This window comes from Lissotriton vulgaris, chromosome 1_1, assembly GCF_964263255.1.
Source record: "Lissotriton vulgaris chromosome 1_1, aLisVul1.2, whole genome shotgun sequence".
NCBI lineage: Eukaryota > Metazoa > Chordata > Amphibia > Caudata > Salamandridae > Lissotriton > Lissotriton vulgaris.
The window spans coordinates 379,591,694-379,606,301 of record NC_141685.1 but is presented as its reverse complement, the minus strand read 5'-3'; the positions used below and the strand labels follow the sequence as shown (position 1 = coordinate 379,606,301).

The 14,608-nt window shown below is 45.3% G+C and overlaps 1 protein-coding gene across 1 annotated transcript in view; it reads left to right on the top strand.

Moving 5' to 3' along the window:
* Positions 1-14,608, top strand: part of ORC1 (origin recognition complex subunit 1) — a 159,698-nt gene that overhangs the window by 26,749 nt on the left and 118,341 nt on the right. The gene's annotated exons all lie outside the window — the stretch shown is intronic.

The window sequence follows — 14,608 nt, the reverse complement described above, 5'->3', positions numbered from 1 at the left end:
ACTCGTTTGGCCACAGTCATCCGCCTATGTGAGGGCAACCACAAAATGGTTGCCATGCACAAAATGGAACCCAAGGGTACAGAACGAAATCTTCAAATACACAGGGAATCCATCGGTGTAACATGACGAAAACACTCATACTTGCTGAACTCACTGTTTACGGTTCGCTGTTACCAAAATCGTAACAGAACCACGACCTTTATGACCCAGGTTCAGAATTCACTGAATCTCAGACCCTCCTTTTTCCCTTACATAGGCAATCACTCAGTCTATATCTGAATCGATATCAATATTCATCAGGTCATCAAGGTGTTGTTGGAGCATCATCCTATCTCTCTGTACTTCTCTTGAGAGAGGCGGTCTCCTTACACACGTAGTAGCACAAAGGCCACATATGGCGGGACCACACTGTACACAAAGACAACACGAGAAAAGAATCACTAAAGCCACACCAATGACCGTCGGAATCTTCCATCCCCACGCGGATAACAGTTCCCAAAACCATCCAGTTAACGACCAATCTCCTTCATCCACATGTATCGACTCGGAGATCTTATGTAACCTGGAAATGGCCTCGTATACTGTCGGAGCATTATCTGGAATGAAAACGCAGCAACTTGATTGAATCACTTTACATACTCCACCTCGATCCGCAAGTATGACGTCTAAAACCATATGATTCTGTAATGTCATAAGGCGATCCGCTTGCAGCTCAGCTGTCAAATTACTAAGGGCACCAGCAGTTTCGTTTACAGTGGACTCAACCACTCTTGTCAATTGCCTCCGATTTCTACTGTTAACCATAGGCACCCAAAACGGTAGGAAACCCTTAAAGAAGTCTCCCACTTCTTGTCCAGCGGTATCTTCCTGATCGAAGACACCTCTAACAACTCTCGTCTTGTGGTAATCTGCAGCAGCAGTATACGTAGGAGGCAACAGATATCCAACATAACATGTTCCCGAAAAATCAGGGGGCAACCACTTATATGCCCTGTTGTAGGAAGCAAAATACGTTCCCTTAGCTGCCAAAAAGGGTGGGGAAGACTGAGACGCAAAAACGTACGTCTGAGTACAAACACTCTTCTCTAACTGAGCTTTCGGATTCTTGCCATTACCTTGCAGACAAAAATGACCTCGGTGGGGTACGATCCAAATCGGAGGTGACCTCTTTTTGTCTCTGCTTCTCACTCAGACTAATACTATATCCGGTCGCGTTCCAACCAACATAAGCGAACAACTCATCCTTGGGAATGGTCCTGTATGTATTAATATCTCTACTCATATTCGTAATTCCCTTCACCAAGGCTTTATTACTTGAGTTATATCTCGTGGAACGCAGGGGATAGAATTCGATGGCATAAATGAACATAGTCTGGAAAGCCCATAAGGACCCATTCTGACTAAACGGCAGAACCAGATAGGGAATACCTCTATCCGTAGTATGTGGCATAAGACCACACACCCAACAATTAGTGGTGTTCACTACCAACTGGTGTTGATGCAGGAGCTGTACAAAAGAATTGTTTACGAGTTCTGATCTTCTAACCTGCTCATGTTCAGGAAAAGGGTGAAAAGAATGCAAAGAAGCAGTAGTAGGAAAATACATAGGTTGGGAAGTGGGTGCAGAAGTCAATTGGGTAGCAAAAACAATCCCACCCAACTAAAGCTAACGTCATACTAAGGCACATCAGAATACATGTGATCAGGAAACATTTGCTATGCCTTATACTATGCATTTTCATTTTCAAGTTCATATTCTCAACAGCTCTCTCAAACTCAAACTCCATCCTCTAACCGTGCTGTTAGCGGCGGTTGGGTCTTCCGTGCTAAGGAATGCGTCTGTCAGTCCAGGGAACGCCCTAAGACCAACCAGAACCTCGACCTTGTGTCTTCGGCTTGCACTCCCAAGTCTTTACACCGCGACCCTACAGCTGAACCCGGATGGCAGTTCGAAAAATAAAAATAGGTCAAAACAGTTTCTTGGCTGAGAGAGTGCAGTTATCAAAAGGAAAAAGGAAAGATTATTTATTTATTTGTCCATTTTTCTCGGTCTCAAGTTATAACGATCTTTGCCAGGTACTGTATGATCTCGGAACAAAGTTTCCGGCTCGGTGGTGTCCAGTCTCAAAGATGAAGCCACAGCTGCTTGCAAGGCATCATCATACTCTTTCTCAGACCTCGTCCATATCAAGTGTGCATCACTAAAAGGCATAAACTTCGGCACACGCTCTGTTTCTGAATCACCAATTCCTTTCTGGACCCACTGGTCGTACGGCAGAGGTAAAGATACCCTCTTACAGTGTACGCCGTGGATCCAGTTTCTTTTACCGACGACCTTCACAGATGTTCTCGTGGACAAAAGCACTTGATGAGGGTCTGTCCAACGGGGCGGATCATTCTTGGTCCGCTGAAAAATGCGCGTTAACACCCAGTCACCTGGATTGATGGTGTGACCTGGGTCCACAGACGAAGGTGGGAGGCTATCATGAACCTGTTGATGTAAGACACGCAATTTAGCCCTCCGGTCATACAGATAGTCCACCAACACAGGATACTCAATATCACTAAATTTTGTTGGTCTCTGCACTCCCCACACATTTGCTGGTCGACCAAAAACTATCTCATTGCAGGAGCCCAATTTGTGAATGCACTGTAGTTCTAGTTGACAAAAGTGCCAACGGCAGAGCATCAGGCCACTGGAGACCAGAACTCGCCTGAATCTTAGCCAGCTTCAGCTTTAGGGTACCATTATAGCATTCCACTAAACCAGCTGATTGGGGATGATTAGCAGCATTACATTTCTGTCTTCTGCCCAAACCCTCACACACTCTCTTCATGATCTTCCCCCACAAACTCACTTCCGTTATCACTCCACACCATCCGTGGCAAACCAAATCTGGGGAAGTACTCCTTGAGCAACACTTTAGCTGTGGACAGGGCAGTATTATCTTTTAAGGGATATGCCTCTACCCATCTAGAAAAGGCACAGACCACTACAAGGACGTATTTCAAATTGTTACACCTTTCCATGTGGATAAAATCCAATTGCAAAACCTCAAACGGATACGTCGGAGGTGCAAAATGACCAGCTGGAGTTGGGGGTTCCCTTGCCAGGATTATGCATCAAACAAACCATACAATTCTTAACCACATTCTCAGCACATTTAGGAATCCCACCATTCTCCCACACTGGAGCCAACAACTTTCAAATCCCTTTCGCACTAATGTGAGACATTCCATGTGCCATCGTAACCACTGCAAGCACATACGCATCAGGCAACATCCATCTTTGGTGTTCCGACAACTCAACCCAACAACCATTCGGATCCAATCTTCCCGTAGTCTCTCTCCACACATTCTTCTCACTCTCAGTAGCTTCAGCTTGAATCTATTTCACACTCTCGACCGTATCCTCACACATTCCAGCTGCACCAATCCATCTCGCAGGGCCTGCAATATACATTCGACCCAACACATTCTTGGCTGTTTCTTTCGCAACTTCATCCGCAAACGCATTACCTCGTCCAATATCATCCGTAACTTTCCGGTGAGCACTACACTTCACAATCGCAACTTGCTTCAGCAAAGTAAGTGATTCAAGAAGCTCATTCACCAACTGTCCATGCTGAATCTTAGTCCCATGGGATGTGAGGAATCCCCTTTCTTTCCACAAGTGTCCAAAACTATGGGCAACACCAAACGCATATTGACTATCGGTATACACATTCACTCTCTTTCCCTCAGACAACACACATGCTCTCGTTAATGCAATCAACTCCGTTACTTGTGCTGAATTGTGACTAATTCGTGCAATTTCAACAATCGTACATAATGTCATCACGGCATATGCTGCAGTCGTGTCACCATTTGGAAGCTTGTAGCATGATCCATCAACCCATAGCGTACCATCCGGATCTGAAAGAGGAGTATATTTAAGTCCACTCTACCCTTCGTTTCCTCTTCTGTCCTAAGAAAACAATCATGCTGTTCCTGACCATCTGTATCCACAGAAATTGGCAACAATGTTGCTGAATGTAATACATTGCACCGCTTTATATGCACATGACTAGCTAAAAGCGTCAACTCATAACCCCGACAACCTCGCACTAGTAAGATGCTGATTCTTTGTTCTATTCAATATGGTATCCACTGAATGTGGAACCATTACAACCAGCTGATTATCCATCACCAAACCAGCAGACTGTCTGATAGAAACAGCCGCTGCCGCTGTAGCTCTCAAGCAACTCAGCAACGCTCTAGCTAACAGATCCAAAGTCGACGAGAAATACGCACATGTACGCAGCTTATCGCCAAATGTTTGTGTCCACACTGACAATGCGCAACCCTCTCTTTCGTGAACATAGAGTGTAAAAGGCTTACTGTAGTCAGGAGTACCCAACACCGGAGCCGAACACAATGCATCACGCAATTCAGAAAAACTTTTCTGACAATCGTCGGACCAAGGAAGAGGATTCGGTGTATCCTTACAAGTCAAAGCCAACAAAGGCTTCGCCAACAAAGAAAAATTCGGGATCCATTGTCTACAGTACGATGTGATACCCAAGAAAGCACGCACTTCTCTCTGTGTGCTTGGCACAGTCATTTGAGCAATTGCTCGAATTCGTTCTGGGGTCAACCTTCTTCCCTCCTTCGACAAGAGATGACCTAAATAGGTCACTTCTTGGCGACAATACTGCAACTTCGAAGGTGATACTTTATGATGCAAGTCAGACAAATGTCGCAACAAAGAAAGAGTAGCTTCTTCACAAGTTTCCTCATCATCAGCGGCAACTAACAGATCATCCACATACTGAATAAGAGCAGCACCAGCAGGCAACACAAGAGTATCAAGCTGAGTTTTCAAAGCCTGACTATAGATAGAGGGACTTTTGCAGTACCCTTGAGGAGCGCGCTTAAATCGGAAGCTTCGTCCTCCTAAAGAGAAGCCAAAAATGTCTCTACTCTCCTCTGCAATCGGAATGCTAAAGAAAGCATTCTTTAAGTCTATAACTCAAAACCAGGCTGCTGAAGCAGGAATCAAAGTCAACAAAGCAGTAATGTCCGGAACAACAGGAAACTGTGGCACAACAATCTTATTAACCTCTCGAAGGTCGATCACAAAGCGATACACAGGCGGCTGAGAAGAATCGGTACGCTTCAAGACAGGCAGAACGGGACTGTTACACAACTTACCTCTCGTTTCTTCAATCACACCTTTCTCAATCAGATCATAGATCGCAAAAAGCGCTCGTTCACCATCACTCGACATCCGATATTGGGGAATACGTGGCAATTTAACATTCAATTTGAGCGTCACAACATATGGTGGAATCTCCAAAAGACCTACGTCATTCGGACCAGTAGCCCAAAGAGTATCAGGGAGAGAACGCAATTCCAGTGGAAGTCGATCTTTAGACAGATACATCGGAGAGATCACTTTCTTACCCATTGTAAGATGTTCTCCCGAAGGAGAACAATACAATGTTGCATGCAATCTCTTTAACAAATCCAGACCCAACAAATTCTCACCACAACCTGTCGTCAGAATGAGGGGTGCTTTCAATTCACAAGGTCCAATAGAAAGAGACAAGGGACTAGAAACTGGATTACGAACTGGGGCGCCAGAGAATCCTACTGAAACATTCGTTAAGCCAGACAAAGGTGCGCCAGGGAGTTTAGAGTGCATGATAGAACTCTTCGCTGCACCAGTATCCAAAAGAAAAGGCTCTACCACACCCGATATAACTACTGCAACATAAGGTCCACTCTGATCTACTGGAACTGACACTACTCCCTCTATTTGTCCTTGGCTGTCCTAGTAATCAATATAATCCATACTCTCACTCTCAACATGGTAATCATCAGCGTAATACTGGCGAGATCTACCAGTCTGTACATTCTGTTGATCAAAATAATTCATTGAATTCTGTGGGGGAAAAGAACGTTCGTTCTGAGGAAACGCACCACGTCCTCTACCCCTAGACACTTGCTGGAAACCACCACGACCTCGTGGAGGCGGCTGATGACATTTGAAAGTGGTGGGGCGTAAATACTGAACTGTGGTGAGCGAGTTCAGCAAGCGAGGCCGAACCACCTATGGGGGGGTTTGGGGGGTTCTCCCATGAGAACATTTTGAAAAAAGAGTGGGCAACCCCGGACTCACACAGGCACACTGCTCAGCCTCTTGCAATACTCGCGGTCGTGCCGTGGGGGTCATGGCAACATTGTATATTTTATTAAAAGGGATACGGCTATTTTTTTTTACCAGTAGGTTACCAACAAAACGTTATTATGGGCAATCTCCGGAGAGGGGCCAAAAAATGAATGGGCATATCATCTAAACTGACGTGTCTGAGCTGTTTTGAGGCACAATAGTACTCAGTGAGACAAACTGACACTTTCAGAATCTTCATTCAAAGTTCCCTTTGTCTGCCTCATCTCACCTGCCACGAATCCAGATTCTAAACTTTTTAAGTAATTCTGTGCTGCGTTCCGGGCTTTGTTACAGCGCCTTGGGCACCCGCAGGGCACTGGACTGTGACTCACCTCAGCATGAACTGCTGCAGGCTCGAGTGTGCGCATTCAATTTATATCTGAAGCACATGCGCTGAATCCTATGCGTCGTGACACAGAGCACCCTTCACAACTAATGGAAAGTCAAAATTGCACGTAACCCACATGGAGGAGGAGCGAAAGTTAGTAACATGATCTATGCAAACTTTACACGAGCCTTTAGATAGAAAGACATCAAAACAATAGGAGCTAACTGTAACATTAAGTTGAAAACGAAATCATACAAGAAAACGCATCTAGCCATACCTGAATAGAGCCCTAGGAGAGACAGTACTCAAGCAGATCCTTAGCAAGACTCATGGTACTCGAGTCACAATTAAAGAAGGCAATAGAAGATAGAAGTCACTAGCCAGGGTCGGCCTGTGCAGACTATGCCACATAAAAAAGGAAACCTTGGAGCATCTATTTTTGTTGTTGTAGATTTATGTAGCGCAAACTCGACCGGAAGGTATTGGAGCGCTTTACATGAGAACTAGGTACGTTAAACAAGGACACAATCATTTCTTGGTAGGCACGGAGAGATTCAATGATTTGCCCAGAATCAGAGGAAACTGAGCCGACGCCGAGGGTCGAACCCGGTTCCCCAGCTCCAAAGTCGGCAGTTCTGGGCGTAAGGCCACAACCTCCCCCCCAATAATGCATCCGCCCGGTTCTTTAAAAATGCTCAGCGCACTTTAATACATTTCTATCTAGTGGGATGCGCACATGCTCTGAAGCAAAAGACCTACACTTCTCCGCGGAAACCCTGCTGACCCGTAGTCGGGGAAGCAGGGACTAACATGTGGGCTGTTTTGCTGGCACTTCACCCAGACACCCCCTTTCAGATCCTGGGGTTCCGTTTCATGTGATATCCTATTGCGTTCTGGGATCTGTAGTCACTCGCGGGATGCCGCATTAAATCAACTGGGCTGACACAGAAAATGCCAGGACACATTATGTTGCACGTGTAAGTGAACACGGTACACTTTCCTCAAAAGTCACCATCCCTTCTGTGCCAGGCCCCAATTGTGGCACAGCGGGTAAAGGGTGGTCTTTGAATAAGGGGGGGGGGGGATCAGGTGGTGGTCTGGCCTGCTGCCCTCAGAAGGCAAATACTCGTCCAGCAGATGGTTCACCTTCACCGGTTTAACTGGGTGCCCTCCCCCCTCCCCCCCTCACCCTTCCCCACCCCTCAGGCATCGCCCAGTGGATTAGCGAAGCCCAGAGAGTGAGACTCGCTAGTCGCTACCAATCCATTGTTTCCCGTCTGCTTGGGTGAGCAAACAAAATGGGTAATGTCGCGCAGGGCTGGGGTTAACAAATAAAACATTTCAATTTTTAAAACTTACCAGGTCCGCGCCTTCTGTACTCCGGGGTCCAGGTCTCATGATGATTGCTGTTGGCGCCTAGCCGCCTACAGGCACTTCCGCCGACCGCCGATCCCTGATCCCTCACAGCCAATCCTGGCGCCTGTAGGGCACAGCTACTCTCTGCACACCCAGCCCATTAGAAAACAGAGGCTTGAGCCTTTGCCCCAGCCACAGCAGGCACTAGTGCGCATGCGTGGGCACGGAGAAAAATTTGCCCTCCGTCCCCACTCATGCGTACTTGTGCCCCACTTGTGTCCCATGTCTGACGACAATGTGAATGCCTGTCACTTAGCATGACGTCGGTCCGCCCACCCCCTTCAGACTCTGAAGGGGGTGGGCAGACCGACGTCATGCTAACTGACAGGCATTGTCAGTTCAGTTCTTCTACAAAGGCAGGGCATCTCCGACCGAACTTAAGTAAACTGACTGAGAGTTCAGTTTACTTAAGTTCACTGTAACCGAGGGAGGGAGCTGCGGGCACCAAGGTCGGACGGCTGGTGGGGCAACGCCCCAGCGCCCTTAATGGACGCACCGCCACTGACCGACATACCACTCGCACGTTGGCGCAAAGCAGGACACTCATTCTTGTAATAACCTTCTCTACAATACGCACACTGATTCAAACCTAACGGAGGCCTTGGAGTAAAATACTCAGGTTTCTGTGATATTCTCTGAAACTGTGGTGTTTGCTGAAACTGTGAACGTTGCTGTGACTCTTGCTGAGTCGAGTGGGGCGGATACGCCTGCTGTAAAAGAACCTTAGTCTTTAAATCTTTTGTCTTTTTCTGTACTCTCTCTTTCTCGTCCTTATCCCTATTCTCGTAGTACTGAGCAGTCGCTAGTATCTGGGCCGGCGAAGAAACAGCCCAAGAACTCTCAGAATCTTTCAACTTATTACACAGTTCAGGAAATAAGTTAAAGACAAACTTATCCACGAACAATCTTTGGCCACCTTCCGTACTCATTACCTGACCACTGTGATCTACAAATGTTTCTTCAAACCTAGTGAAGAAATCAGACACACTTTCATCCTTCTTCTGCTTACATGCTGCCAACTTGTCCCAATTTACTCGCAACGCTGGCATCATCGTTTTCATAAGATCTATAATTCTGCCAGGTAAATTTGCCACTAAAGGCTCAGGTTTAGAACCACCAAGTTGTCTAGCATCTGCAGCAGTAATATTGGCCCATGAGTCTCCTAATTCTATCGCATGATCCTCATGACGAATCTTAGCCCACAAAGGTAGAGGAACTACGTTACCCAACAGCATATCTATGTCGGCTAAATTCATATTGCATGCACCAACTGTCTGGGACAATTCCTTGTAATAGCCAGCTGGATTCTTACGGGGATCAGGTAAAGACTGTTTCAGAGCTTAAACCTCAGCTCTCTTCCACGGAACATGTACCCATACCCTCTGATAATGTGGCAGAATAGGTGGATTAGCGGCTGCATCTCCTTCTCTCCAAACTGGGGGAACTTCTCTCATCGGATATTGTCTCACTTTCCTCCTAACTGCAGGATCAGGCTCAAACAAGCGCTGAGAAGGAGAATCACTCTTAAACGCAAGCACCATCGCAACTGCTTTCTGAACTCCGGGACCCACTATCGTCCCTTTCGCAAGCTCGGACTGTACATTTAGCAACTCTACTGGGACTGAACCCAAATCATTATCTTCCCATTCCTCATGAAGGAAAGTACACATAACTTCAAAAACATACCTTTGCTTGGGTGCTTCCCACTGCTGGAAAACATCCATAACTGACTCTAAGTTATACCTCGAAACATTCGAAACCCATCTGCGAGCCAAGAGATTTAACACTGCCCCTTTCTTCGGGACCAGGTAGCTGACTACGCATTTGTTTACGTGCAGAAACGGGGGTCATCCTCAATGACCCAAAGAAAGGAGATAAAAGACAAGTAACAGTATCAGTCATTCGTTGTCGAGCAGAAGGAGAAGCTGTCCTAAGGACAGGAGACAAAGTATTTTGAGGTGATAAAAGCGCAGGGTTAGTAGCAAGAGAAGTTGAAGGTACAGGAGAAGAAGGTAAAGTAGTTCCGTAGGAGGAAGAACCAGCTGAGGAAGAGCCGGTGGCTGAACAGCAACAAGAGGTTGTGCACCTGGAGGTTGCGGAGGTGCCATAGAACTCTGTGCATAAGGTGGTGGTAATCTCAACAAATGTGACATCAAAGGATCCTTCTCAGAGTCTTTCTTTGCATTCTCAAGAAGAGATGGCAAAGCTGGATAACATTTATCAATAGCCATATTATGTTGCCTATCTGACAACTCAATTGCTTTATCTTATTCGTTTTCTTTAAACTGCCTAGCAGCTTGCATTATTGATACATCTTTTTCTCTTATCTCTTTTAGCTTGTGTAATTTCTCGTTGTCTGGCTTCTTTACGCCAAAGGCGAAATGAGTCAAACCTTGCCGGCCGGGCTTTCTTCTTAAATAGTTTAACTTCCAGATTATCTAGAATCTCTGTGTCATAGCTACCATGATGTGGCCATTTTAAAACACTGTCTTTCCTAGTGTATCGGACCCATACTTCATTAAACGTAATAGGGCCCACGCCATGTTAAGAATAGAGCTCATAAGTTGGAGTTCCAACCGGAGGTATCGGACACGAGTCCTCCAATCGGGAATCCCTGCAACCAAAACAAAACCAAGTACCAAATTTGCTGCGACTAGGCATCTTCGCTCACTAATCTAGCTTCAAACTTCAAGGGGCTATCTCTATCGATACACTCGTAAATATACAAGACCCTCGGTTTTTGAAAATTGCAATCTTCAAATAAAAACTAAGGACCAAACAAACTAAGAACCAAACTAAGGACCAAGCAAAACTAAGAACCAATCAAACTAAGGCCCAAAGAACCAAAAACTAAGGACTCGAAGAACCAAAGAACAAAGGACTGGGAGCGACCCACTTATCGACTCGCCTTACAAAGCTTCACAAAGGGGGGTCCAAGACAGGGCGACAGTCAGGGCAGCAGTCCTTTCGTAGCCATCTGGAAAGCGGGAAACCTTGTGGAAAAGACCTTCGGTCCACGTTTTCGACATGCAGGGGTCGTTGAAGTGGGGGCCCTCCTCCAAAGTTTCATCACGAAGCTCCTCACGATCCTCTGGTTTTGACCGGTACCGCTGAAGTCGCCCCACGTTGGAAGCACCAACTGAAGAACCGGGATTTAAACCCAGCGGCGCCAGGGGCATGCCCAAAGTCTTCAGGTTCACCTGTCTTAGAATACAGAGACACAGGATTCTTCTTGGTGGCGTCAAAGATCACATTTATTAGCTGCAGCCAGTAACAGAGGTCCTAGAAGTACAACACGGTGTATGTTCTCAGGAGACTGCTCAACTTTACAAAGCAAGCCATCCCTTTTTATACAGAAAATTGTGCTTCAGGCAAACATTCCTTATTTACAGTTTGACCACTCACATGTTTCCACGACAAAAAGCATTGCATGATGAGAAACCCATTTTTCAGTTTGTCCAGTCCATAATTAATCATCAAACAAACCCAAGATAAACATTCTTCTTTAGACAAGCCGGACAAACCCATAATAAAAAGGACCACAACCCACATCATAAATAGACCATAAAGAAAGAAACAGATAGAAGTAGGATACGCCATGTTTGTGTGTGGTAAAACTTTACGATGTCCTGTGCTCTGATCCTTAATCTTGATCAGCTAAAGGGCAAGAACTGGTTTGGCAAGGTCAGCTTCAGGCAACAGGGTCAGTTCACTCAGGTCAAACAGAAGTCAGCACAAACTCAAGCTAAGGTGTACGTGTCCTAAAGACTCGTTTGGCCACAGTCATCCGCCTATGTGAGGGCAACCACAAAATGGCTACCATGCACAAAATGGAACCCAAGGGTACAGAACGAAATCTTCAAATACACAGGGAATCCATTGGTGTAACATGACTCAATCCACAACCAGTGATCGGTCCAGCCAAGATAAAATCTCAAACAGTGGTGTTAATGATTTGCAGTGCAAAGAAAAAAGAAAAAGTGAGAAGTTAGAAATGACTACTAGGACACACAATTTAATTTAATAGAAGCTATCCTAGTGTCAAGATTAAAAACACGCTAATAGTTTGAAAAAATAACTATCTATAGCAATAGACAAGGGTCGACATGTTTCAGCTTTATAGGTGGTAGTACCTAGCTTTCGTAAGGACCAAGAGAAAATAACGCTACTGCAATAATTGTTACAAACGTTTGTGAAAGTAAACAAAAAGGGCGGGTCGTTACGCTACACTCTACCAGAACCTGTTTAGCACAGATACATATTAGCATTCTGTTTTCACAGGAGGTGTATTGTTCTTCCCAGCTTTGTGGAAGTATGCCTCACCTCACCTCACCCGGCAACTGCTCGGTAAATGAGGCCCCGCTCTGTCCGTCGGTACCTCCTGCACTGCAAATCATTAGCACCACTGTTTGAGATTTTATCTTGGCTGGACCGATCACTGGTTATGGATTGAGTGCAGCATGGTTCCGCCTTGAGAGGTGTGAGCTGCACTTATTCGTATAACCATGTTCACTCCCAGATGACAATGCTCCCCCAGTGAGGTGGGCTGATGGGATTCATCTCAACTCAGTGAGGCTGAACGTGAATTGCTCTGTGTTTCATTAAATTTCTATCCAATCTTATCTGTCTCTAGTTTCGTTGACCGATAGGCCCCTCTTTTGTTGTTTTAGAATGGGACATAGGCACAATTTAATGAAGACCGTGCGGGAACACAAGTCTGATACACCATTCAGATTCATCCTAGTCAAAGATTTTCCCTTCTGACTTTATTCCTTTAAGTCCCAATCCACCATAGGAGTATATTTCTTATGGGCACTCCCAGGTACTTGGAGGGGGGCAGCCACAAAATGACTTACAAGTTATCAGGCAGAGATCAAACACTAAGGTCCAGTTGCCACTAGTCAATTGGCCAGTTACAAGAAAAGGCATATTATAGATTGTTATGTCCCTGTAACTTTATCAATTAGTCAGCCTTATGACCCAGGGAGTCCAAGTCTTTGTCCTGGGTACAAGAAGGAGCAGGTCCAGCCCTTTAGTTCCTCCTCTGAGGCCATAGACAGCGGTTCAGTCCTCTACTGTTCTTTCTCATCTCCTGGAGTGTTCTGAACTAGGTGTCTGGAGATGCCACATTTATGCCTGGCACAGGGTATTCGGTGGGAATTACTTCTGGGCCTACCCTAACCAATGGGGTTATAATTCATGGGGCCAACCCTACTCACTTAGGGCATTTACAAGATGGTGAAATTCTTTACAGCAATTCTAAACTTGTGCTCTGAGGGCTGTGTGTGTGGGAAGGCTGTAGTATGTCTCATTTTCCTCCTGTATCTCACTCTAAATCCAGTTTGAAGCAGCCACAGTACCCCAATAAACCCAGAAAGAGAAGGCTTGCAGAACAAAGCAGTTTTCCAGTACCAGGTTGTGAATACCCAAGAATTGTTTTGTTACCCTGTTTCTCTTTCTTTCAAGTGTGCTTTCAGTATTGTGTAAAAACCCAGCAGACCTGTCATGCAGGATTTGACCCTACGGTGTCAAAAAAGGATTCTCCTAGCCCCACAGTGCATATTTTGTCAGGTTTGTAGAAATTATCTCTTCCTAGTCAGATTAGCTTATTGTTTGCACCTGGAAGGTACTTTACAGCTTTTTCGCACCTATTTAGATGCTAATTACTGGCTGGCAGAAATGGCAGATATAGCCTATAGGAACATGAGGCAGGGAAAAGGTTTCTTTCTAAAAGTTATCCTTAACATTTATTAAAATTCCGACTTCACAGTTGGATTTTGTTTTACTCGCTTTTAAAATTGTTTAATTATTTTTCTAGCTAGTTTCATTCCCTAAATAAAGAATTAGGCTTTTTAATCTTTACTCTTGTATTCTACTTAGGACAGTTAGGCATGCCACAATGAAACATTTTCTTTTGTATGCTGGCCACTGTCGGAACATGTTCACATTAAATGGCTACATGTCCTACTTTTAAATAACAAGCACCCTGCCTTGTGGATTACAAGGCCTACATAGGGGTGACTTAATGATATTTATCATTTATTAAAACTGAGTCTTTGATCCCTCAAAAGGGTTTATTTTGGCACGTTGAATGTTTTAAACTGCCACAGATTGGCTACAATGTTAGGACTGGATCCATGTTTGCACTGCCACTGGAGTGGATGGCACGATAGGTGCTGCAGTCCTCAGTCGGTACAAAAGGGGGTGGTGATGGACGGAGTCCTCAGTCAGCATTTAACTTCAAGGATCTGGGTACACTCCCATACAGTGGGTACCTATGGGCAGGTAAATATACAAATTAGGAGTATGCTAAATCAACCCTGTTAAAAGGGGAGCACAGGCGCTTTACTACTGGTTAGTAGGGATGAAGTGCAGAGAGTTCTAAAAGCCAGAAAAAAATATAGGGTCTGGCACAAGGCGAAAAATCTGAAGTGACCATGCAGAAACGGTGGACCTCCTACAGACCACTTTGGTTGGCTAATGTGTTTCTAGCGTATTGAAGATGATGAGGAGATTTGGCTGCTCTCTGGGTTGCAAAATTCCACTCTAATTTTGCGGAGGTCCTTGGTTGGGCATTTGCCGTTGTCGATCCTGCTTGAGAGGGGGATATTTTGCCATTTTATGAATGATTTGATTGTATTTTGTTTTCT